Below are 12,483 nucleotides of genomic sequence, written 5' to 3' on the forward strand. Positions count from 1 at the left end.
ACCGGGGAAGCCATCTAATTTATGAGTAGGTTTCTTTTTTTTCTTTCCACAAAACTCTTCCTTCAAGCAGACACATGGGGGAACCCCAGGAAGCGAGCCCTGTGAGACCTGAGCTGTGCTGGATTAACTGGGGGAGCAGGGGTGCTGACTCTGAAAACCGCAGGAGCTCAGCTGTGGTTTCCTCCTTCTTGAACCTCCTTCCTGAACCCAAGCACTGCTTTTAACACAGAGCGTTTCTCCTACTGCACATGAGAGCAGCTGCCTTTTTATTATGTCTTGAATGAGAAAACACCTGTGTGCTGAGAGATTTGCTGGCCCATCACGGTCTGGAGGGCATCCATTCTAAGAGAATTTAGTCCCACCTCTAATTTTAGAGATGAGCATTCTGGGACCCAGAATTGAGGAGAAAGTGAAAGTGTTATCGTTCAGTCATGTCCCACTCTGTGTGACCCCACAGACTGTAGCCTGCCAGGCTTCTCTGTCTGTGGAATTCTCCAGGTGAGAATACTGGAGTGGGCAGCCATTCCCTTCTCCAGGGGATCTTCCCAACACAGGGATTGAACTCTGGTCTCCTGCATTGCTGGTGGATTCTTTACCATTTGAGCCACCAAGGAAGCCCAGAATTGAGGAGGCTTTTGGTTAAACTCACATGGCTGGAGAGTGTGAACCAGCCTGAGGGAAGGGACGTCTGGTCAATCCCATTATGGAGTCAGAGGTTCTGACACCACGCCCGATCCCCTCTGACTGCATCGCTCTGCCCCAGGATGTCCAAATAGATGTGCCCTCTGACCCTCCCAGGCAAGTGGTACCCAGAATGCCAGGGGAAGAACTGGGATGGGCTTCATCAGCCCAAAGACTGGAGGAATCCAGGACATCGCTCTTCCACACGCCCAAAAGGTGGCCAAAGAGGTTTCCATCTTTCAGGCTCACTGGTCAAACGGGATGAGTCACAGTGCAAAGCCAATAATCACGAAATGGTCCAGCATCCTGTGCATAATAGACATTCAAATAACAGCTGTTCCACTTGCAGAGAGGACGTAGAAAGTCACAGAGGACCTTTCTTCCCATTCTAACGACAAGGAAAGGCCAGGAAACTCACAAAAACATAATCTTCCAGTCCATCAGAGAGCTGACTGCAACCAAGTGAACTAAATACCCAAAGATGGACTCCCCTGAAGGGGACATGGGGACACAGCCTGTCTCACCTTCCTCAGCACGTAGCAGTCCCAACAGAGGTGGCCTCCCCAGAAGCAGGTGAGCAGAAATCACCTAAAATTCTAATGACTTCTAGACGTCAAGTGCAGACTAGCGTGTTGAGCTTAGAATCGCTGGGACTTCCAGACACAGTGAGAGTTCACAGTCACTCAGGTATTCTTTGCCTCAGGCTTCCACCCAGAAGGCGCGGGCAAGATGGTTACAATGAGTGTCCCAAGGTGGTACAGGGGTGCAGGTGGTGACCTGCTGCACTGCAGTCCAGGCCCCGAACCCAGCCCTCCTCCCACACCCTCCTACAGATGAAACAACGACCTGAAACTGCTGGAGCAGGTGAGCAAAAGCATCTGAGTCAGACCCTTACCCTGACACAGAGCAGAGGTCTGCTGCTGGGACTGGGGGTGGGAGGAGAAGGGAAGGGACAGGGAAGTCCCTCCCATCTCAACACAGAGAAACGCTGCAGAGCTTGGTTTCCAAGGGCAGTGGGCGATGTGCTGATAAATTCCTCTTCCTGAAAGGCAAGATCACATCTCTAATGATTGGAACAGTTCTATCCTAACAAGAACTTCCTTCAGGCCACTTTATTGTCATCCCTTCCTCCACTCCAAGCTCCTGGCAACTACTGACATAGTTTCTTAACTTAAACTTCTCCCTTTTCCAGAGTTTCCTAAACTGGAAGTTAAAATGTATACAGAATTATGAATCTGACTTCTTTCATTTAGTAGAGTGCATTTAGGATTCGCCCATGTCGTTGTGTGTATCTGTTTATTCCTTTTTATTGCTGCATAGAATTCAGTGTGTGGGCCCACCAAAGTTTGCTGATCCATTCCCCAAGTGAGGAATCGTGACTGTTGACACTTCTGTATGGTTACAAATAGAACCACTACAAACACTCACATGCAAATCAATCAATCAGTCTCTGTCTCTGAGACTCAGCCCTGACCTAAGCCCCAGTCTGAACCAGGAGAAGTGATACACCTTTCAACTCCTCATCATGAGCACCAAGTGACAAGCACCCAGTCTACCTCTGGAGGGTGTCAAGACCATGGAGAATCGACTACACAGGTGCTCCTGAAAGCTGAGTGTGGAACAGGAACCCCCCAGCACTCCAATCGCTACACTAAGGGTAAGATAACAGCACCCACTGATGGAGAAGCCTGAAGGAAACAAACTCAAAACCTAAGGAAACTGACTCAGCCATTCGTGCTAACTGCCTGGTGGGAGAGCCATGCCCTTTTCTGAGTATAAACACTGTTTACTTCAGTCTCTACGATCTTTCCACAACCAACATCTGGCAAGCAATCAAAAATGCTGAGATGCACAGAAAAGCAAGCAAGAAAACAACCCACTGTAGAGAGACAAAACAACCACTAGAATCACACTCAGATGACTCAGAGGTGGGAACTGTCAGACATGGACTTTAAAATAACTATGATGACTATGTTGAAAAAATCTCATGGGAAAATTGTACAGGAATCTAATAAATCAAATGAGGAGGTGAACTAACAGGGAACTTCAGCAGAGAGTCAAAAAGGGTCAAGTGGGAGTATTATAAATATAGAATGTGATTCCAGAGATTAATTCTTTTTCTGGCCTTATCAGCAGGTTGCATACAACTGAGAAAGGAATCAATGAACTTGAAGATAAAAATTATACAATAAAAATTATACATACTGAAATCAAAAAAGAAAAAGAAGAGTAAAAAAAATAGAACAAACTTGCAGAAGCTGAAGGAAAATAATAAGCGGTCTAACATACATGTCATTAAAGAGAAGAAGAGAGAGAATGTAACAGAAGAAATTTTCTTTTATTCTTCTTCATTATTAGGTTGGTGCAAACATAATTGCGGTTTTGGACAGTAAAATTTAAATCTTTATAACTAGGCTCAAACACATCTTTATTAATCAAAATAGGAACCATTACAATCAAGACATTTTTGCCAATGAGAAATAAATCTGTTTATTCCTGCAGTGTAAAAATCCATGCCTCGGGATTTGACAAACTCTTGGAACGCATTTTCTGCATTGTGCTGGTTGCGGAGGCATTTTCCCTACAAAAAGTTGTTGAGATGCTTGAAGAAGTAGTAGTTGGTTGGCAAGAAGTCAAGTGAATATGGTGGATGAGGCAAAACTTCGTAGCCCAATTCATTCAACTTTTGAAGCGTTGGTTGTGCAATGTGTGGTCAGACATTGTTGTGGAGAAGAATTTGGCCCATTATGTTGACCAATGCCAGCTGAAGGCATTGCAGGTATCAGTACATCTCATTGATTTGCTGAGCATACTTCTCAGATGCAATGGTTCCACCAGGATTCAGAAAGCTGTAGTGGATCAGACCAGCAGCAGACCACCAAACAGTGACCATGACCTTTTTTTTGGTGCAAGTTTGGCTTTGGGAAGTGCTTTGGAGCTTGTCTCAGTCCAACCACTGAGCTGGTCATTGCTGCTTGTCATATAAAATCCACTTTTCATCACATGCCACAATCTGCTCAAGAAATAGTTGTTGCATATAATATGAGGAGACGACACTTCAAAATGACAATTTTTTTTTTTTTTGCAATCAGTTCATGAGGTACCCTTTTACTGAGTTTTTTCACCTTTCCAATTTGTTTCAAATGCCAAATGACTATACAGTGGTTGACATTGAGTTCTTCAGCAACTTTTCTCATAGTTGTAAGAGAATCAGCTTCAATGATGGCTCTCAATCGGTTGTTGTCAACTTCCAATGGCCAGCCACTGCACTCCTCATCTTCAAGGTTCTTGTCTTTCAAGTTCTTTGCCAAACTTCTTGAACCAACGCCGCCATGTAGGTTTGTCAGCAGTTTATGGGTCAAATGCATTGTTGATGTTACAAGTTGTCTCTGTTGCTTTACAAACCATTTTAAACTCAAATAAGAAAATCACTCGAATTCGCTTTCTAATATCATTTCCATAGTCTCAGTTCAGTTCAGTTCAGTTCAGTCACTCAGTCGTGTCAAACTTTTTTGCGATCCCATGGACTGCACCACACCAGGCCTCCCTGTCTATCACCAACTCCCGGAGTTTACCCAAACTCACGTCCATTGAGTCAGTGATGCGATCCAGCCATCTCATCCTCTGTCGTCCCCTTCTCCTCCTGTCCTCAATCTTTCCCAGCATCAGGGTCTTTTCAAATGAGTCAGTTCTTCACATCAGGTGGCCAAAGGATTGGAATTTCAGCTTCAACATTAGTCCTTCCAATGAACACCCAGGACTGATCTCCTTTAGGATTGACTGATTGGATCTCCTTGCAGTCCAAGTGACTTTCAAAAGTCTTCTCCAACACCACAGTCCAAAAGCATCAATTATTTGGTGCTCAGCTTTCTTTACAGTCCAACTCTCACATTCATACATGACTACTGGAAAAACCATAGCCTTGACTAGATGGACCTTTGTTGGCAAAGTAATGTCTCTGCTTTTTAATATGCGGTCTAGGTTGGTCATAACTTTCCTTCCAAGGAGTAAGCATCTTTTAATTTCTCGGCTGCAGTCACCATCTGCAGTGATTTTGGAGCCCCCCAAAATAAAGTCTGTCACTGTTTCCACTGTTTACCTATCTGTTTGCCATGAAGTGATGGGACCAGATGCCATGATCTTAGTTTTCTGAATGTTGAGCTTTAAGCCAACTTTTTCACTTTCCTCTTTCCCTTTCATCAAGAGGTTCTTTAGTTCTTCACTTTCTGCCATAAGGGTGGTGTCATCTGCATATCTGAGGTTATAGATATTTCTCCTGGCAATCTTGATTCCAGCTTGTGCTTCATCCAGCCTGGCATTTTGCATGATGTACTCTGCATATAAGTTAAATAAGCAGGGTGACAATATACAGCCTTGACGTACTCCTTTTCCTATTTGAAACCAGTCTGTTGTTCCATGTCCAGTTCTAACTGTTGCTTCCTGACCTGCATACAGATTTCTCAGGAGGCAGTTCAGGTGGTCTGGTATTCCCATCTCTTTCAGAATTTTCCACAGTTTATTGTGATCCACACAGTCAAAGGCTTTGGCATAGTCATTAAGCAGAAATAGATGTTCTTTTGGAACTCTCTTGCTTTTTCAATGATCCAGCAGATGCTGGCAGTTTGATCTCTGGTTCCTCTGCCTTTTCTAAAACCAGCTTGAACATCTGGAAGTTCACGGTTCACATATTGTTGAAGCCTGGCTTGGAGAATTTTGAGCATTACTTTACTAGCGTGTGAGATGAGTGCAATTGTGCGGTAGTTTGAAGATTCTTTGACATTGTCTTTCTTTGGGATTGGAAAGAAAACTGATCTTTTCCAGTCCTGTGGCCACTGCTAAGTTTTCCAAATTTGCTGGCATATTAAGTGCAGCACTTTCACAGCATCATCTTTTAGGATTTGAAATAGCTCAACTAGAACTCCATCACCTCCACTAGCTTTGTTCGTAGTGATGCTTCCTAAGGCCCACTTGACTTCGCATTCCAAGATGTCTGGCTCTAGGTGAGTGATCACACCATTGTGATCATCTGAATCATGAAGATCTTTTTTATGTGGTTCTTCTGTGTATTCTTGCCACCTCTTCTTAATATCTTCTGCTTCTCTTAGGTCCATACCATTTCTGTCCTTTATTGAGCCCATCTTTGCATGAAATGTTCCCTTGGTAGCTCTAATTTTCTTGAAGAGACCTCTAGCCTTTCCCATTCTATTGTTTTCCTCTATTTCTTTGCACTGATCATTGAGGAAGGCTTTCTTATCTCTCTGTGTTATTCTTTGGAATTCTGCATTCAGGTGGGTATATCTTTCCTTTTCTCCTTTGCTTTTCACTTCTCATCTTTTCACAGTTATTTGTAAGACCTCCTCAGAGAGCCATTTTGCTTTTTTGCATTTCTTTTTCTTGGGGATGGTCTTGATCCCTGTCTCCTGTACAATGTCACAAACCTCCATCCATAGTTCATCAGTCACTCTGTCTATCAGATCTAGTCCCTTAAATCTATTTCCCACTTCCACTGTATAATAAATTTAAAATAAACAGCAAGTAATAAGTCATCAGCAAAAAACATAAAGTGAGAAATCTGCCTTAGAATTATGGTTAACATAATCACATTTATTTAGAATGTATTCCAATATCAAATGGCAAATTTCAACAAACTGCTATTACTTTTGCACCAACCTAATAATTTTTTTCTCTGCCTTCAAGCTTCTGTGTTTAGATTTCAGCAATTTGACTATGGTGTATGTGTGTGTGTATGTGTGTGTGTCTTATATTTTTCCTGATCTGGTTATACCAAGCCTCTTTCTTTTGAGCTTTCATTAATTTTAGACAATTCTTGGTTATTATCTCTATGAATACTTCAAGTATTTGGATTTGCTTAGAGAAATGAAGAGTGAAAAATCATAAAACTAAAGGCAAATATGAAGCACATTTTTTATAGAATATTTTTAGTCTCAGATGAGAAAACATCTTAAGTTGGTAAAAGTAGTGCTAGGAGTAAACAATAGCAGTGGGTCTTCTAATTAGTTAATTCTTTTCTAGACATCCCAGAAATAGTCCAGTCGATCACCTAACCCATTGCTCCTATTTCTTCTCAATAAGTCCGAGGCCCCACTACTCCTTATGGTTCAAGATATCATCAGAGGTTGTCCCTGTTGAAATGTAGAGGAAGCCCCCAACCATGTCTGCTCAGCCTGCCCCTGGTTCTAACCTGCTGGATGGGCAGCTCCTTGAGAGCACAGACTCATCTCCCATGGACAGCATCGCTCCTCAAGCCCATCCTACCGGTGTACCCACTCTTCCCCTCTAGAACCTTCAGTGACACTTCAAGACCCTTCTAGGCCAGCACAGGGGAAGCCAGGATGGCAGCGAAGCCCACACCCCAGGAACGACCCATAACCATGGGGGCATGAGAGACCGGTGGTGAGTGCCCTGACCTCCATCCTTCAGGGAAACATTCTCTGTGCTTCTCACACATCTTAGCAAAATCAAGTTCTGCTTCTCACAGGAACACACTCTCATTTTTTGTTTTTATTACACTCTCATTTTGATTTTTTCTCCTCCCCTGTCTCACCCTCCTGCCTCCTGAGATCACCTCGCAGAAAATCACCTGCATCCAGCTGTAGTCTCAGGTTCTGCTCTAGCCAAGACAGACTCCACATTGATGACTCAGGACCTTGGCGTCTTCTGGCTTCATCAGCCCAGAAAGAGAGATTGTCGTTGCCCCAGTCTCACCAGGGAACAACCACATGCGCCAGCAAGAACCACTCAACTTGCTCATCTGCAGAAACAAGCCAATCGCTCATTCCAGGGGGAAGGGGGGTGGCAGGGTGAGTGCTGCCCTCCCAGGGACCAGTTATTGCTCTGCATTCCTTCCACTGACATGAACGCCCAGAGGAGCCAAGAACATGTGGTCAAGGAGCCAAGTGTCCTAAGTTATCTTCCGCACACAAATACACAGTGCAGTGCCTAAAAAGGGGAAATTGAATCGTGATAAATTTATGGCGGGTTTCAGACCTGGACTGTCCTCAACCCATCTTTCTGTGCTTCTCAGAGTGGAGAGTCTGGGCCAGTGCCCCAGAAGCCAGTGACCCCTGTGACTGAAAGCAGGCAAGGACCATGACACGCCTGGCAGCTCCCCGGGCAGCATGGCCAGCCAACACCTCCTCCCTCTCAGCGCACTCTGACCCCTGCAGTGAGTCACCTCTCCATGGGAGCCTGACCACCAATCCATCAAAGAGAAAAGACAGCCCTCTCCCTTTTAAGAACAAAACATCTCAAAGCACTGGACTCAGGACTGTTCCGAGACTCATAGGGGATTCCCAAGGAAACCATGGGACAGCTTAGGGCTTTGCAACTCCTGCAACCCCAGGCTAAACCCCACTGAGAGCTGCTTGTGTGCAAATAAGGCACCAAGTGAGATTCAGAGATGAGGAAACCCAGGTCCTACTCTCAGTGAGAGTTCAGTCTAATAGGAAAAAAGACAGCTAAGAGCACAGGAAGGTGATACCCTCAGGCTTTTCCAAAAAGGACTCACCTCCCTTTAAAGTTTGCGAAACAGCAGAGGATTGAATTGTGACACGTGCTATAGAGTATAACTGTGGGGCCAGATTTCAAGTGGAAAACTGAGTTAACAGTGCCTCAGATTCAGAAAGAGCAAAATTAAAAATCACTAAATTAAGAAATAGTACCTAGTTAGAGGGCTTCCCAGGTGGCACTAGTAGTAAAGAATCTACCTGCCAATGCAGGAGCCACAAGAGACTCAGGTTTGATCCCTGAGTCAGGAAGATCCCCTGGAGGAAGAAATGGCAACCTGCTCTAGTATTCTTGCCTGGAAAATTCTGTGGACAGAGGAGCCTGGCAGGCTACAATCCACGGGGTTGCAAAGTGTCAGACACAACTGAACACACACACACACACATACACCCCCCCCTAGTTAGAGCTTCTTGTGCCTGTAGGAAGTTTGCAAACTGGGAGCTTTCAAATTTAAAGCTGATATGATGCTCAGGGATGTGACACTACAAGATGGTTTATAAAGTGAAAATGAGGTGATTATTTACACCCCTTTACCAAGATGGGTGATGACGGCAGGGGCTTCCAGATGGCAGGGGATTGGTTTAAAGTGATTCTCTCATACCCTTTTAGGAAGGTGACTCAGATTTCTTTTATGATTATCAGAGACATTTACAAGAAATAACCCAAGTATAAGCTATATTCAGTTCTGCTTATGTGGCTCAGGGAATTCTCAAGTCTGGTCTCCTTTTAGTATTTCATTTTGGCAACGGACACTAAGAGACATGTAGACCAGGGAGAAATGTGATGAAGGTCCAAAGTGTGTTTTTTCTTATGGGAAGAGAAGCGTTGTCTCTGAGTTCTGCCCAGGCTCCTGGGAAGTCTCGATCTAAGAAAGCATCTCTTTCTACACAGTGGAGCCATGATGAGAGTCTGTCTTCTGCTGCAGGCCCAGGACCGACCTCCAGCATCCAGGGGAGCAACTCACTTAGCATAGCTTAGGGAGCAACACAGGACCCCAGACATGACATTACCTTTAAAAGCCATGAAACTCCTTAAAAAAAATGTGAATCTGAACCCCAGAGAGATGCTGTGATTAAAGATGGAATGAGAGTTGACTCTCCTAAAACCCTCTTGGCCTTGTGGAAAGCTTCTCTGAGGTGCCCTGACATGTTCAGCTACATCACCTGGGCTTCTCCAGTCTTGAAAGATGTTCCAACCCTATGATCCTTATCTCAGCACATTCCCAGGCTGAATTGAAGATGAGGCAAATTCCTCAAAGCTTCTGTCTGGAGAGGTGGGGACTGACCTTAGTGACTGGCTTTCCAAATGAATGGGGCAAAAATGATGTTCTAATGATTCTGAGCCTAAGACATCTTGCCAGAGAAAGACAAATATCTATATTGCTTATATGCGAATCTTTAAAAAAAAAGATACAAATGAACTTATTTACAAAACAGATTTACGGACTTAAGAGAATGAATTTATGGTTATGGGGTGGGGGTTGGGGAGAGAAGGGTGTTAGGGAGTTTGGGATGGACATGTACACACTGCTGTATTTAAAATGGATGATCAAGAAGGACCTACTGTGTAGCATAGGGAACTCTACTCAATGTCATGTGGCAGTCTGGATGGGAGGGGTGTTTGGGGGAGAATAGATACATGTATACGTACAGCTGAGTCCCTTTGCTGTCTACCCGAAAATAACACAACATTGTTAACCAACTATACTCCAATATAAAATAAAAACTTTAAAAAAAAAAAGAAGAAGTCCTGCAACTTCTGTCTTGGACTCTCCCGGGAACTCTCATTATATGGTCACTCCCACTCGGAGTCCAGCCTCCATGCTGTTAAAGGCCAAAGCCATGTGGAGGCCACACACTCGTGTTCCAGTGACAGTCTCAGCCCTGCCAGCCATGCGGGCGAGGCATCTTGAATGTCCCACTCCATCAAGTCCGCAAGTAACTGCAGCCCAGCCTCCTGTGACGGCAACTACACAAAAACAGACCCGCCCAGATAAGCCCAACCAACCTGCAAAAGCACAAGAAATAATACCAAATTATTGCTTGAAGCCATGAAGTTTGGTGTCATTTTCAACCAGCAAACAGATAACAAGAGTCCAGGTATAGGGGACGTTGCTAAGAACCAAGTTCCCTGCCCACAATAAGGGCTGGTCCCCTCATCCAGCTGCCCCGTCCTTCACAGTTCTGCATGCCTCCTGGGCACCTGGGAAATACAGGTGGGACTCCTTGCTTCCACATTCCTGCAGAATGCGACAAGTACACAGCACAGTCGGGAGTGCCTGGGGAGACTCTCAAGTTCAAGGGCCTCGCTGTGCAAAGAACCTGAAGCTCAGAAAGATAAGGGATAAGCTGGTGACAAGGCCAGGGCTGCAGGCTGGTGCACCTGACTCCTGTCCTGTGCTTCCGATGAAACTCCCTGCTGCAGCTCCCTGCTTCCCCCTCACCCATCCTGGAGCGAAGCAGACAGAGTCTTGAACACAGATTCTGCCACGCAGAACTTTCCTGGCAGAGTTACTCTGAGAACCACAGGAATGCTGTTTGCAGGAGACCTCAGAGTAATCTGCTCACCACAAGCTCATCTCACTGCCTAGAAAGGGCAGTCTGCCAAGTGAAAGTGAAAGTCGCTCAGTTGTGTCCGACTCTTTGCGACCCCATGGATCGTACAGTCCATGGAATTCTCCAGGCCAGACTATTGGAGTGGGTAGCCTTTTCCTCCTGCAGGGCATCTTCCCAACCCAAGGATCGAACCCAGGTCTCCCACATTTCAGGAGGATGCTTTACCAGCTGAGCCACAAGGGAAGCCCAGTCTGCCAAATGATGCCCCTTAAAATTGACTCATTACACCTGCTTTGAGCATCTACTGTGTCCCAGGACATGAATTAGGCACAGACATAAGGTACTCGAGGGTAAATAAAGGAATCACTTCTGGAAAGCGATTAGCTGAGGCCAGGTCACAGACAAGGTCTGCTTGCATGCCTTGAGATGAGTCCTCCACCAGCACTGTCTGTTGGTGACAGGCCACAGAGTCATCAAGGAGCCACTTCTGGGGAGCAATGCAAGGCTTCCCAAAGGGTGGTATTTGAGCTCACTTTGAAGAATAAGCAGGAATTGACAACGCAGGTACGGGATGAGGGTACGGGCAGAAAGAAAGAAGACAAAGGTATGAAGGAGTCAAAATCCCAAGTGTGCCTCAGACCTGCAAGTATTCTGTTAGGATCGTGGTGGAGTGAGATAAGAATGAGAAGCTGAGACTGGGCAAGGCATATTACAAGTCAGTAATAGGGTTGGGAATTTCATCCTGCAGAAAAAATCAGACACTGTACACCAATCAGTAACAGGACACATCTGTTTCACAACAGAGATTTTGACAGTGGAGAGAATAGATGGGAACGCCATGAGTCAACTCTTGCTGAGTAACGAATACCCCCAAATGGCAGTGGCATACAAAAATAAGCACTTATTTCTCACTCTTGCGTGCACCGGCATTTTGGCTAAGAAGGGCTGACCTTGCTTGGGATTGGCGGGGCTTGCCTCTAGATAATGTTTACGGTTCAGTTCTGCTCCATGTAGCTCTCATCTTTCTTAACTGGAAGCTATCCTGAGAATCTTCTCCTCACAGTGAGGGCAGAAATGCAAAAGGCAAGCCCAGCAGCACAAGCACATTTCAAACCTGGACTCCTGACCCGCAGAAACTGTGATATAATAAATCGGTGTTGCTCTAAGATGCCTTCTCTCCCAAGCACATCTTCCCAGCAGTGGGTCTTCAAATGTTTTGTTTTGTTTTTTTACTTTTTTGGCCATGCCACGCAGCATGCAGAATCTTATTTTCCTGACCAGGGATTGATCCCATGCCTATTGCAGTGGAAGTGGGGAGTCTTAGTCACTGGACCAACAGCTGCTGCTGCTGCTGCTAAGTCACTTCAGTCATGTCTGACTCTGTGCAACCCCATAGACGGCAGCCCACCAGGCTCCTCTGTCCCTGGGATTCTCCAGGCAAGAATACTGGAGTGGGTTGCCATTTCCTTCTCCAACAGTTCAGTTCAGTTCAGTCGCTCAGTCGTGTCCAACTCTTTGCGACCCCATGAATCGCAGCACGCCAGGCCTCCCTGTCCATCACCAACTCCCGGAGTCTACCCAAACCCATGTCCATCGAGTCGGTGATGCCATCCAGCCATCTCATCCTCTGTCGTCCCCTTCTCCTCCTGCCCCCTATCTTTCCCAGCATTAGAGTCTTTTCCAATGAGTCAACTCTTCGCATGAGCTGGCCAAAGTATTG

General features: G+C 45.4%; 1 long non-coding RNA gene across 1 annotated transcript; it reads left to right on the forward strand.

Annotated features, from left to right (window-relative positions):
* The first annotated feature begins 748 nt into the window (after nucleotides 1–748).
* Nucleotides 749–7,648, forward strand: LOC145531575 (uncharacterized). The gene is made up of 4 exons (XR_014072543.1): nucleotides 749–1,254; nucleotides 1,385–1,545; nucleotides 6,983–7,095; nucleotides 7,263–7,648. It is a non-coding gene; the product is annotated as an uncharacterized LOC145531575 (long non-coding RNA).
* Nucleotides 7,649–12,483: the final 4,835 nt, after the last annotated feature.

This window comes from Giraffa tippelskirchi, chromosome 13 (assembly GCF_054371585.1).
Source record: "Giraffa tippelskirchi isolate mGirTip1 chromosome 13, T2T-mGirTip1v1.2.pri, whole genome shotgun sequence".
NCBI classification, from domain to species: Eukaryota; Metazoa; Chordata; class Mammalia; order Artiodactyla; family Giraffidae; genus Giraffa; species Giraffa tippelskirchi.